This window comes from Herpailurus yagouaroundi, unplaced genomic scaffold (assembly GCF_014898765.1).
Source record: "Herpailurus yagouaroundi ecotype Mexico unplaced genomic scaffold, PumYag 141, whole genome shotgun sequence".
NCBI classification, from domain to species: Eukaryota; Metazoa; Chordata; class Mammalia; order Carnivora; family Felidae; genus Herpailurus; species Herpailurus yagouaroundi.
Genome location: NW_024412396.1, coordinates 39,778,149 through 39,792,308, shown reverse-complemented (window position 1 = coordinate 39,792,308; position 14,160 = coordinate 39,778,149). Strand labels below are relative to the sequence as shown.

The following is a 14,160-nucleotide window of genomic DNA, read 5'->3' as shown; positions in this document are numbered from 1 at the left end:
AAAAGATCAGTGAACAAACTGCCTGGACAGACAGGAAAAAAAAAGAGATAAAAAGAAGCAAAAAAAGGGGAGAATGCTGGGATCCTAGGACACTGGACAACACCGGCGACTCCTCAGAAGCTATATAAGCTACTTGGAGAAGTTTGTCTCCTGGTCGTAATTCCCAGCAAAAGGGGAGATGGAATCATGGAACAGATCATTCCTCTCTCTGCTTAGACTCATCAGATCAAGCAATGACTTCTGTGCAAGAAGCAGCATCTCTCTGTACACAAGGGATGGGGTCTGTATTTTTATAAAAGCTGCTGATGCAATTTGCATCACTAGAGTGTTTTTTGACACTCTGAGACATTTCTGGTAACTTTCCATGATATGAACAAAGAACTTGAAAATGTCAAATACATTTTTGAGAAGTAGAAAAACTTCAACTTCTTTGAATTCTAAACTCTATGGAAGCAGACTGTCTTATTAGAATCTGTGGCTTCTTGAGCCTTTTCTGTCTACATATGCTATTTTTTTTTGACCTCATATCTGGGACTATTACACTGTCTGACCTGTTATTAATATTATTTTATTCTGTGCCAGAAGAGGCAAGGAAGCTGCATTTCCAGAATCGCATTTGAGTCATTTGTGAAATTGCATATTACAATTTGCCACCATTTCTAACAGTTCGCTAACATTTTCTTTCTCGACTGGGTGTTCACATTCCTGCCAGTGACCTCCAGGGGCTAGCTGCTTTGCTAGCTCAAGAGAGAATTGCTTCAATCAGAGTTGGGGCTCAGGACAGGAACGTGTCTTCTTCATGCTGTTTGTTTTCAAGTGGATAGAAAATCAGAAACAAATTATGCAAGCAATTTTTGTGGAGTTTAAGTACCTTCAAGGAGCAGTAGATAGGACAAAAACTTACTTTATCTGTACATTTGCAAATGTCAAAGACCAAGACGGAGGCAGATGGAGGGTGTGTTATAAGGAGTTGGCTACGTAAGCTAGCTGCCCAGGTGGTTCATTTCAACTGCAGGTCGGAGTAACCTTGTCCTGTGGTCTGGGTGCTTAGATATCAGGTTAGGTCTACCTTGCTGCTTATGACCTAGGCCACCTGACTAAGGGCTCCGGTCAAAGCCATGTCAGTGAAGAACAAAGTTATATAAATATGCACACAGATGGTCATGCCTAGGCAAGAACTTGACAAGATTTCACTCAGCAATATCCAGGCTCTACAGGACACACAGGCTTCAGTTGACACAGCAAATCAGAAAAACGTCACAGTCGTAACAGAGGAGAAAGCAAGGGATTAACACGTAGGTAGAAAACCTTGGGGTGCAGCTTTCACTCTGCCATAGGCACGTGGGTGACCTTACAAAAGATACGCCGTCTCTCTAAGGCTCTGTTTCCCCATCTGTAAAGCAGGGACAGCCAAAGGGAACTTATGAGGACTAAATTCAATAAAAATGAGCCAACCTTGGGCAAGCCTGCCTACTGCAGTGCTTGGGTGGGAAAGGTGCATACACGTTAGGTTCCTTTTGATTTCCACAAAAGACGTGATCCTAGAGAGCTCTACCCAAATCCAGTTTTCAAATATCCAATTTTATCTGACAAACCCTGACTCATAAGCAGTTGCAATAACCTGACGGGTGCGTCGCATTAGTAATCCCACCTTTCCAATTCATCACCTCCAAGTGAGGGTGTCATTGTAGGTGCCACATTCTTTCTCTTCTCTCTTAATAATTCCATACGTTTAGGGGTACATCCCTCAAGTCCTCTTACAACACGCCAATATATGCTCACACATCATGAAGAAAGAGGCTGACCCTATCATACTCTGGAGCAGTCAAGAGCATCTGGGGACCTAAGTCCTCCCACTTGACCTCAGGCTAAGAAGAGAAAGAGAGCGACAGTCCGAAGCTGTCCCGGAGCCCGCAACGCTTTGTAGGAACCCTCCCCTCCACATCTGTTTTTGCTTTCTTGCCTTCAACAAGGTTTTCGTTGTTTGTTTTGCATCTTAATAGTTTCTCTACTACAGGAAATCTCTCGCCTTTTCCTCTGATTTTTCCAGGTTGAAGCCGTCAGCAGGTACTTGTTGAAGGCTGGGTTGATCTAGGCATGTGTTGAATGCTGTGGGTGCTGTGCTGCGGTGGGGGTGGCTAGAGAGCCAAGATGCGCACTGCACAATCACGGCGGTGCAGACAGAGCGCACAGGCAGGAGGGGCCCTGGGGGGCAGGTAGCCTGCATGTTCCGCTGGGCTGTCTCCGCCTCCACTTTACTCAGCCTCTCGGTTTTGGGCTGGGTACGACTTCACTAGACGGAAAGGGGGCAGGATGAAAAGAAGAGGAAGGGGGCACCTGGGTGGCTCATCTGGTTAGGTATCGGACTCTTGATCTCGGCTCAGGTCACGATCTCACGGTTCGTGAGTTTGAGCCCTGCGTCGGGCTCTGCGCCGGCAGTGGGGAACCTGCTTGGGATTCTCGCTCTCCCTCTCTCTCTGCCCCTCCCCCGCTTGCCCTCGCACCTCTCTCTCTCAAAATAAATAAATAAATAAATATTAAAAAAAAAAAAAAAAAGATGAGGAAGGTGTACCCCGATGGAGAGGCTTTCTTTCCTCCTGTAGCAAAATGTCCCGGTTGAATGCCAACCTCCTTTGCTTTCCTAGGTGACACTTAGCTCATCTTGGAAGCTCATCTCCTTAGTGTAATCATAAATGCTAGTAAATTAATATCACCCATCATATATATAGCATGATTGAATTTCAACAATTCAATGCTGTAACCCCAAAGGATGACTGAACGGTGATGACTTTAGTCCCTGTTATAGAATATTTTGGGAAGAGGAAATACATGTCATACCATGTAGGTGCTTCCTTGGGGAGGTCATGAGTGAGGTACAAATCAGATGAGGAATCTCCTTTCTTTTTTTTTTTAATTAAAAACATTTTTTAATGTTTTTATTATTTATTTTTGAGACAGAGACAGAGCATGAGCAGGGGAGGGGCAGAGAGAGAGGGAGACACAGAATCTGAAGCAGGCTCCAGGCTCTGAGCCATCAGCCCAGAGCCCGACGCGGGCCTCGAACTCACAGACTGCGAGATCGTGACCTGAGCTGAAGTCAGATGCTTAACTGACTGAGCCACCCAGGTGCCCCATCTTTTTTTTTTTTTTTATTTTAAAAGTTTTATTTTAGAGAGAGAGAGAGAGAGAGAGAGCATGAGCAGGGGAAAGAGGCAGAGGGGGAGAGAGAGAGAGAGGGAGAGCGGGGCTCAATCTCATGACCCTGGGATTGTGACAGGAGCTGAAATCAATAGTCGACGGTCAACTGACTGAGCCACCCAGGCACCTGATGTGGGGGTCTTCTGAATGGAGGCATGGTCCTTAATACTAGATTTCAGGGTGCTTTTCAGTCTAACCATTGGTATTAACTGAATCCCTTCTTAGTTTTGGTCGTGTGTTAGGAATAGTCAGAATAATTATCTTCCCTCTCGTTGCGTTAAACTAGGCAAAGTTTCCATCCCTAAGGTACCATTATCTTTCTCAATCCACAGGATGAATCAGAAGGAAATGTACTCACTCCCATTCATTCTTTTTGCTTAATATTTCCTGCAGTGAGGATTCCTTGCGTAACAAAACACTTCTGTGGGTGTTTGAGGGTCTTTAAAAAGAGAACATGCTGTTCCCATGAGTGGAATGCCTTCTGAAGGAAGCATCGCAGCAAACGCAGAGCCTTAGTTCTGGGGTGAGCTGATGCTTAACTCTCCGGTGGCAGGAGGCTTTGAGGCAGGGCTTGTGTGTGGGAGCTGTTGTGTCCCGACATTCAAGCCATCTTCATTTCTGATTGATTGCAGTCATGGCATGCAAGAAAGCAGTCTTAGGCTCTTGCCTGGGTTCAACTCTTTCTCGGCCACGGACTGGCCATTTTCTCAACTGTCAAACGGAGATACTTAATGATAGAATTTCCCTCATAGCCCTGTTGTATATAACTTTTTGTTAATGTTTATTTATTTTTGAGAGAGAGAGAGAGCTGAGGAAGGGACAGAGAGAGGGAAACACAGATCTGAAGCAGGCTCCAGGCTCTGAGCTGTCTGCATGGAGCCCAACGTGGGGCTCGAACCCATGAACCATGAGATCATGACCTGAGCTGAAGTTGGACGCTTAACCGACTGAACCACCCAGGCGCCCCGTTCATAGCCCTGTTGCGTATAAAATGAGCTAACATGTAGGCTAGCAGGGCATGGCTGAATGCCTAGTAAGTGATAGCTGTCAACGAAAGCATTAATGCCACTTGCTCCTTTCTTACCACGTGTGGCTTTAGGTAGCAGAGGTAAGCTCTGCAAGCCTCAGTTTCCACATCTGAGGAGGAACTAGTGGATAGAACTGCCAGGCGGAGTAAATGGGATGCTATGCAAGCACTTAGCGCACTCTCTGGCACCGTGTAGTTACCCGACAGGCGTCAGTTTTCTTCACCCTCACATTATTTTTGTCTGCCTGTCGGCTCATCCCTGAAATTCCCTCATAGTAATCTCCCTTCCAGAGGAAGGTATCTTGTTCACAAGTAAGTACTTCCAAATGGGAGTGATTTTTTTTGAAACCATCACTTAAAATTCTCTCCTGAAGGCGGCAAGGACGAAGGAGCCTATGGGTGCTGGGGACGTGCAGGGACACCCAGGAGAGGGGACGAGGAAAGCTGGGATTGGTCGAGATCAGCATCGCGTCCCCTACAGTCCTGTACCATGAATCCGGTCAGTTCCGCGTCCTCCCGTTCAAAGGAACTTCTCTACCTCGGGGAGCGGGAAACCTGGCCTTCCAACTTGAGAGGATCCAGGAGTCTTCGCTTTCACGAAAACTGAAGGGGGTGGCAGAGTAAAGATTTTTCATCACCATTGTTATCAAGTAGGTGGCCTTCCCGTGTTTGGAGTCTGCCTTTGCCACCTGTGGCCCTCACTCTCATAAATGCAGAGCACAGTAAAGTCTGTCTAGGCTGTTTTTGGCTAAACCCCTCAGCGCGGTAAGTCTGCCTCCCGATGCCCTTTCGGTCTTTTTCTGTCAGGGATCTGGAGTCACAGCCCGATCAAGAACCATGTCCCTCGTGTCACGCGTCCGGATAGTCTGATGATTAATTAGACACAAATGTGGCCCTGGGGTCTCAGCATGGCCTATGGGACACCCGTAACTTGCCGTTCGACTTTCGCCAGCAGTGGCTGCCCTAAAGCCAGGTGCTTCTTAATGACTATCCTGAGATCCCAGTCCTCCCACTGTGTGCCACCGGAGGGTAGGTGAGGAGACCTTGGGGACCCTGCGGACCGGGGACCTGGAGCTGCCACCAGGGGGCGCGCGCCTGCGGAGAACCCGACGGAGGTGCTGCAGAGGGAGGAGGGGCGCAGCCGCCGCGGAGGCACAGATTTCCCCCCAGGTGCTTCTTCGCAGTAGGTGAGTTTGAGGAAGCCTCCTGGGATCTTTGCTCCAAAGCGAAAGGTCTTCCCAGCGAGCCGCTGAGAACCCACTCCCACCCCTGCCCCCCCCCCCCCAGCCCGCGCCCGCGTGGCGTGGCCTCTCCAGCGGCGCGTGGGTGAGGGTCTAGGGACGTGAGCCGCAAAGTGTGGTCCCCAGCCGGGCAGCATCAGTTGCAGCAGCACCCTGAACCTAGTTAGAAGTGCACGTTCTCAGGCCCCACCCCCCAGACTCCCTAAATCCAAGACGGGGGGGAAGGGAGCCAGGGGTGCTTTGCTCCCCCTGAGGGTGACTGTGAAGCGCTCGAGGGTGGCAGGCCTTTCCCTGGGGCTTCTCCCTACGTCCAGGTGAGTGTGGATGGCCGGGCAGGGGAGTCCGCGTCCTCCCGAGATTTCCTGGCAGCCGGCTGGGTGGTCACGTGGGCTCTTGGTCTTTCTTCCCCACCTCCCCTCCCGGGTCTTTAAAAGGAAGGAGAGGCGCCTCGTTAAGTCGTCTGTGATCTTTGCAGTGTCTCTGGCTACTGGACCTGTTGAAACCCACTTCGCGTCCCTGCTGCTAGGCAGCTGGACGCGCCGAGGCTGCGAGAACCGCCGCTGGAAACTTGCGGGGTGGAGAGGGACCACCCTGGGCTGCGACAGGCGCCCCGTCTGCGGCGATCGAGGGCTGGGCTGCGCGAGGTGGGCTCTCTCTCCGCAGCTGGTGGCCGAGCGCCAGGTGCGGGAGCCGCTACTCTGGGAAAAGCACGTGTCCGCATTTTAGGGACCGCTAGGCCGGTGTTTCCCTGTAAGGTAAGTGTCCCTTGGCTCATAGTGTGATTTGTCTGCTTTTCTGTTTGAAATCCCGGGATGGGAAACCAGTAATATTGAGAATAAAAGACCAACTCCCCCCGCCCCGCCCCCACCCCCAAAGCACTTGTCTTGAAAATTATAGGAAACAAATTTCATGCTCTGATAAGTATTTTCATTCAAGACGCGGACAAGTTCATTTACTTCATTAGTTTGTGCTTGTAAACTCCGGCTTCATGCGTGCCTATTAAAAGGAAAAACTCTGGGAGAGTGGACCGTGGATCAAGCAGGTGACCAGTGTTTTAAATGTATTAACTGGCATTCCTCAGTGATAACAAAAACAGATTTGCTTCTGTCCCGGGCAAACTGAGCAGGATTAAGATCTGGTCTGTTGTGTTTGCAGAAGAGGAACACAGCTGCTGCTCTCACCCCTTTGTATTACGGTTTGTGTCTCATTCATACTGGAAGCATGAACTTTAGTGGAGGGAATGGTATTTGTGGGAAAAACAAAACTTCGGGTTTGAGTGGATTTCTATTTAGGAAAACCAGGTTGACTCAATTTTACTAGCTTTTTAAAAAGCAACTTTGTGCTTTGGTGTGGTACACGGCACTTTGGAGGAAAGGGTTTTGCCTTGGTTGTTTGATTTTTAGCCTTCACATGGACATTCCATTGGGAATTTTTACTTTTAAGTTTCTGAACTCACAGTGGCTGTTGTCCTTCGTGTGTGGGGGAAGATGTTTGTTACTTAAGTGAACATGTGAAATCAAAGGTTTGTGCTGTATTGTCACAAGTCTGTGTGCTGTGACTATGACACTTATTTTTTGACTTTTATTTTTTTTTTCTGCAGAAAAATCTATATTTCTGTATATATTCAGGAAGAGGGAAAATGTAAGGGCCTGTTCAACAATAGGTGTTAAGGCATAATCTTAGGATCCATATGACATCCAAGCATTTTTTTTTCAGTTGAATTACTGAAACATTTTCATTTCAAAAGTAGCCAGTGTCCTGTAACACTTACGACTTATCTCTGAAATCAATTAAAAACACATTTCATAGTGGTTCCGAGGGACTCGAATGAATCTAATGACTAATATTCCTCAATCTATAATATGGAAAAGGTAAAATTTAGTAGTAAATTCAATGCTTAAAAATATAATTAGCACTTATAGATATTGTTATGTCCATTTTTAAGGCACTGCAGTTTTCTATACATCCAGCTAATGGTGCAAAATACATCTTGTGATCATTTTAGTTCACGTTTGAGTCATTTTGTAGAATACCTATAAAATATAATTCTATAAAATACTGAAGGCTGAACTTCCGTCATTTATGGGTAAGTTTTTTAGTAATTACATCTGGAACACTTGAGAACTGTATACTTCATAATTCATTGCCTAGCACATGGATTTAGACATAATAGCCTTTTAAAGAAAAGGCAGGCTCTTGGCCATGTAATTTACATACAGTAAAATCTAGCCTCTTTCGGTGTATCACTCTGGGAATTCTGACGGTTGAACATTTATATAATCGCTTCTACAGTCAGGACCTAGAACAGTGCCATCACTCCCCAAAAGGCCCCCTTTGTGCCTTCATACTTCACCCTCTCCACCCATCCCCAATGCCTGGAAATCACTGAGCTGTTCTCTGATTTTACCATTCTGCTCTTTGGTATGTTCTCACCTAGAAATAATGATCTTCCTTTGCTTTTCAAAAAAGAACCTCAGCCCCCACCCCCCTTTTTGTTGGGATGAGTCAGGTTGTGGGTTGTGTACTTTTGTTTTAGTCCTATATACTTTGGAATAAATTGAGGCAACAAGAAGCAATTTGCAAATAGGGCTACATGTTAACTTCCCATTAGACTAGTAGATTCCATTCTTAGCACATTTGGATTCTGTTGCAGGATAAGCTTTGGTAATGTACATCATTAATTATCCCAGATGAATTACACGGTTATTTACAAAACATTGGTTATTTAGGTAATATTGATAGAATGTATTGCATTTTTATAATCTGGGCACTTAAAAACACTTTTATTGTACTTGTAATCTCAAGTTACAAGAAAGTTACCTGAAATTACACATTATTAAATGGTGAGGAACAAAACAGTGGTTGAAAATGGCAGTTTGGAGACATTTAAAATATAAGACAGAAAAAAAAAATAAGACAGAGTGATTGTGACTTAAGTTAGAATACATTCCTTTCTTCTTTTTTTTTTAAGTTTATTTATTGATTTATTTTGAGAGAGACCACAAGTGGGGGTCAGGCAGAGAGAGAGAATTCCAAGCAGGCTCCACACCACCAGTGCAGAGCCTGACCCAGGGCCAGACGCCACGAACCGAACTGTGAGGTCATGACCTGAGCCAAAGTCAGACGTTCACCTGAGTGAGCCACCCAGGCTCCCCCAGATACTCTCCTTAATAGGCTATGAGGTCGGTGCCCAATTTATGTGTAGATGTCAGAGTTTTTTCATTTCTGTGCCCCTGCTTTGAAATTTAGATTCTCTTGCAGGACGTAGATGCAAAATCTTTTGTAAGCTAGTATTCTTTACGGCTTAATATGTAAAGCTATTATTTTGTAAAGCTAGTATTCTTTACGGCTTAATATGCTATTCAGTGAACAGTCAGGAGCCATTTCCTAAGAGTGGTACGTCTTCCCTGACAGTTGGAATTGGAAGGGGCAGAGACTTGCCGAAGACCATGAAGACTGATGGGCTCCCCGTCCCTGCCCCGCCTTAGCATGTGATGACTTTGCGGCTGAGGCTCAGTCCTCTTCCCCATTCAAGCCCTCAAACTTCTGTTTGCCAGCCAGCTCAGTAAGGACCAGTGGGCTACTAGGGGAGTTAGGTTTTTCTCATTTCAGAAGATATGTGTACACATTCCTAAGAGTTGCGTGTGTGGGCGCTTGGTAGTTCAGTTGGTCGAACATCCGACTCTTGATCTCGGCTCAGGTCTTGATCTCAGGGTTGTGAGTTCAAGCCCTGCATCGTTAGGCTCCGTGCTAGGCATGGAACCTACTTAAAAAAAAAAACAAAACAAAAACAGTTGCATGTGAATCAGTTATTAATGATCAGTTCCATGGTGATTTTGGAGTGTTTTTTCCTTTCCAGTGAATACTAAGTTGATTGAGAGCTGTGTTTTGCTGTGGAAAATTTAAGGCCAAAGACTGGTAGACAGCCACAGACACACATGAAGGATGCTTGACAGTTAAATATTTTGTACCTTTTCCCCCAAATTCCTTCTGGTGTCTGCTTTGTGAATGTGCATCTATGACACATAATGCATGCATTTGTGACGTATGTTGCATGGGGCACACACACGAGGGGTGCTTGAACTGAATGCTTGGGGAAGTGTGGCGGACAGGCTCGAGAACACAGCACGAGGAGAATGTGGCATTGGGTGCTCCACACGGTGCTAGCAGCCTACCAGTGGCCCAGCTGTTTGGACTGGTGTGATGGATTGTTAAGCAGAAGTTACCAAAGTACAACGAGGAGGCAAAAGTCTTCAGGGCGGTCAGAAGAGCCTTCTACCTCGCCTAGAAGTTCTGCCACCCACTACTGGCGTGTCCAGGGGCATGTAATAGACTGACGTCAGCTTCCTGGACTGTGATAATCCCTCACAGGACGCTGTCACACACACATCATTTCACTTCATCCAAGTGCTGTGAAAAAACGCAGCCCACGGCAGGTGCCCGTTTCTGCTGAAGAAGCCGCGGAGGCTCAGGGAGTTGACGTGATTTGAGTGTCATCACCTGGCTTTCAGCAGAGTCAGGACTTGGACCCTGTGTGCTTCTCTGTCCACCGGGCCGGAATATACGTAATAACAGGCCCGGTGGCACCTGCCTTCTTATTGTTGAGCTAGATTTGATAGGTGCTTTGATAAGATCATTCTACTCTTAGTGGAGTGCCTTTCTACCATTTTCTAGGGCTTTTTTTTTTTTTCTTTTTTAAATATCTCCCAAGGAATCACTGTTCATATTTGGAATTTTTTTTTAATGTTTATTTATTTCTGAGACAGAGAGAGACAGAGCATGAGTGGGGGAGGGGCAGAGAGAGAGGGGGACACAGAATCTGAAGCAGGCTCCAGGCTCTGAGCTATCAGCACAGAGCCTGACGCGGGGCTTGAACTCACAGACTGTGAGATCGTGACCTGAGCCGAAGCCGGACGCTCAACCGACTGAGCCACCCAGGCGCCCCCATATTTGGAATTTTAAAAACTTTTTTTCTGTTTAAGTTCTATAATGTGTTCCTGAGCCAGTGTGTTAGAACGCTGTGTACCATCACATGTGTGCAAAACGCTCTCCTGCTGAACACGGATGTGACCCGGAAGGGCTCACCACCGGCGTGTGAGCTGGAGGAGTGGGGCTGAGAAGCCTCTGCACAGAAGACTGGGGCTGTTCATCATGAGGGCCATGGGCCAACTCTTTGCTGTGGCGACTAATGAAAGAAAATTGACACGCAAAGGAATGTTTAATTCTTAGAATCAGGATGTCCGGGAACATGTTCTTTGGTTGGCCAGGTGAAGTTTGGTGCCTGCCAGGCCCAGCAATTAAGCTGTTGAGAGACTGTTTCTCCCTGTGGTACCTGGCATTGTGCTCGCTGAGTCAAAGCGTGCTTGTTCAGAGGAAAGTGTTGGGAAACTCCCACCCTACAATGAGATTCTTTCCCTCACCCATTTTGTCTCCCCAGTTTCTTTTTTTAATTTTTTTTCAACGTTTTTATTTATTTTTGGGACAGAGAGAGACAGAGCATGAACGGGGGAAGGGCAGAGAGAGAGGGAGACACAGAATCGGAAACAGGCTCCAGGCTCTGAGCCATCAGCCCAGAGCCTGATGCGGGGCTTGAACTCACGGACCGCGAGATCGTGACCTGGCTGAAGTTGGACGCTTAACCGACTGTGCCACCCAGGTGCCCCTGTCTCCCCAGTTTCAATAGGACCTGCTCACATAACCGGTACAGGTCTGCTCATGCACTTTTCTAGACGTCCAGTGAAGACGTCTGCTACTTGTTTGCTGTCCATCAGGCCTCTTGCTATGATTTAGGTTCATCACCCCTTGTGTCTTTGCTTCAGAGGAGAAACCCTTTGCGTTGGCTACCAAGTTCCTAATGATCTGAGGTCCCATGTCACATGACTCTGGATGCATCCAAAGGATATCCAACCAAAAGGCAACATGGTCTTTCAATCACTATCCAGCAACCAGCCCTCTCACGTGAATTACTGTGCGAGGCATGTGTGGAAACTCTGGAGAAATTGATTGGTATAAGTATGTGAAATCCGTTTTCCTAAGCAAAGTCACCATGGTACCTGATTGATCGCCTGGATGAATCCTGGCATTTGCCATTTGGCGGTGTGTCTGACAGGTCATTTCAGCATTTCTGGGCTGAGAATGAACATTTCAGCTGTAGGTGAAAATGAGTTAATGGGGTTGATTCTGTGCTCCCGAGAGCTGTCATATTCATTTTAAATGGTGTGTTCACTTTCCACCTGGATAACAGCAAGTGTTATTTCAAGTTTATGAATTTCAGTGCTGCTGTTCGTCACTTTGTATCAGTAGGAGCTTTGTGTTTGTAAGAGGCCTAAGGAAAGTAAAAGATTGCAGTGGTTTTCTGATAGGTGGCTGTGTTGGCTTTGCTGAATTCCTTATGCTAAGACGCTGAGTACCTTTCTTTGGGGCAATATAAAGTTGAGACAACGTGAAATCCAGTAAAACCTTGATTGACCAAAACGTTGAGAATGTTTTTTTGTTTAAACCATTCAACTGATTTTATTATTAATTGTGTATTAACTTGAAGTCTTGCTCAAATTGTTACTCTAACATTCACTGCTGCCCTGCTTCATAATTTCCTGCATGCAATGTGTATACTCACCACAGTGACCACACTAGTTTTTGGATATACTTTTATTTATTAAATTGGGTAGGTCACACACACACACACACACACACACACACACACACACACACACACACACACATGTTCCCCATATGTGGAGTTCCCCAACCTACTCCTCCTCCAGCCCCTGGCAACCACCATTCTCCTTTCTGTCTCTTATGGATTTGACTACTCAGTTCATATTGTCTCGTGTGTCAGAATTTCCTTCCTTTTTAAGGTTGAATAATATTCCATTGTGTTTATGCACCACATTGTGTGTGCGTGTGTGTGTGTGTGTGTGTATGTATATAGTCAAGAAATGCAAAATGTATTACCTCCAGGTTACATTTTACTATACATAAATACAATTTGTTAAGCATGCTACCTTCAGTATTTTCCTCTCCGTTGTTATAATATGTACTGTTTAAGTTATGTTGTTAAAGTACTTTAAATGTTTTCTGATTAAACATCTGGATGCACAAGATGTGCTGAGATCACATAGCAAAAACAATGTGCTAAAATACAGTCACCAAGGTACAATATAAGAAACATAAAGTACAGGGAGCGAGCACACGTGTAGGTGGATTGAAATAGGAGAGGTGTTTTCAGGACAGATTGAGGGATAGATGGCTCATCACAATACTGATGGTCATGGAATTGCCATCTAAACATTACCAGTGAGCTAATTACCAATGCCTGTGTTTCTTCTAGATTCAACCACTTGCTCTAACCTAGGTTATTTCTGTGGACCTGTAAATGTTTTCAAGCATCTCTGTTTAAAACCCTTTTTGATTGGGGCACCTGGGCGGCTCCGTTGGTTAAGCATCGACTTTGGCTCAGATCATGATCTCATGGCTGGCGAGTTCAAGCCCTGCATTGGGCTCTGTGCTGACAGCTCAGAGCCTGGAGCCTGCTTTGGATTCTGTCTCCCTCCCTCTGCCCCTCCCCGACTTGTGCGCACGCGCTCTCTCTCTCTCCACCCCCCAAATATAAATAAACATTAAAAAAAAAATTAAACCCTTTCTTGATTAACAAAATGTGGTGCATAAACACAATGGAATATTATTCCACCTTAAAAAGGAAGGAAATTCTGACACACGAGACAATATGAATGAACCTTGAGGACATTGTGCTAAGTGAAATAAGCCAGACACAGGAGGACAGATACCGTATGATTCCACTTATATGCAGTACTGAGTAGTCAAATCCATAAGAGACGGAAAGTAGAATGGTGGTTGCCAGGGGCTGGGGGAGGAGTAGGTTGGGGAACTCTTGTTTAACAGGTGGGGAGTTTAGTTGTGCAAGATGGAAAGAGTTCTGGAGATGCACAGTGCTGTGAACATATTTAACACTACTGAACTGTGCATTTAAAAGAGGTTAACATTGGGGCACCTGGGTGGCTCAGTCGGTTAAGTGTCTGACTTCAGCTCAGGTCATGATCTCACAGCTCGTGGGTTTGAGCCCAGTGTCGGGCTCTGTGCTGACAGCTCAGACCCTGAAGCTTGCTTCAGATTCTGTGTCTCCCTCTCTCTCTGCCCCTCCCCTGCTCATGCTCTCTCTCTCTCTCAAAAATAAACAAACATTAAAAAAATAAGGGTGGCTGGGGCGCCTGGGTGGCTCAGTCGGTTAAGCGGCCGACTCCAGCTCAGGTCATGATCTCGCGGTCCGTGAGTTCGAGCCCCGCTTTGGGCTCTGTGCTGACAGCTCGGAGCCTGGAGCCTGTTTCAGATTCTGTGTCTCCCTCTCTCTGACCCTTCCCTGTTCATGCTCTGTCTCTCCCTGTCTCAAAAATAAATAAAATGTTAAAAAAAAAAAATAAGGGTGGTTAACATATCATAAGCTTGATGTGTGATTCACCACCACTTAAAAAAAAGTTTGGAAACTGCTAGTTTTGACAATAGTTACTATTATATGGTTTATCCTGCATATTTTCTGTTAGGAATCAGGGATTGTATGTGTTGATTAGGAATCTAAGTAATGGACGTATGAAATTCTGTCATTAACACATGCACATTGATTTTTTGTGTGAAATGTATATAAAACATATATATATATATATGTATAGGTACATATAT

The 14,160-nt window shown here is 45.8% G+C and overlaps 1 protein-coding gene across 1 annotated transcript in view; it reads left to right on the top strand.

Moving 5' to 3' along the window:
- The first annotated feature begins 5,939 nt into the window (after positions 1-5,939).
- The window catches only part of ESR2 (estrogen receptor 2), a 69,950-nt gene continuing 61,729 nt past the window's right edge, over positions 5,940-14,160 (top strand). Inside the window, exon 1 of the mRNA XM_040477365.1 lies at positions 5,940-6,221. The gene's annotated coding sequence lies outside the window, so the exon portion shown is untranslated. The remainder of the gene's footprint in view (positions 6,222-14,160) is intronic.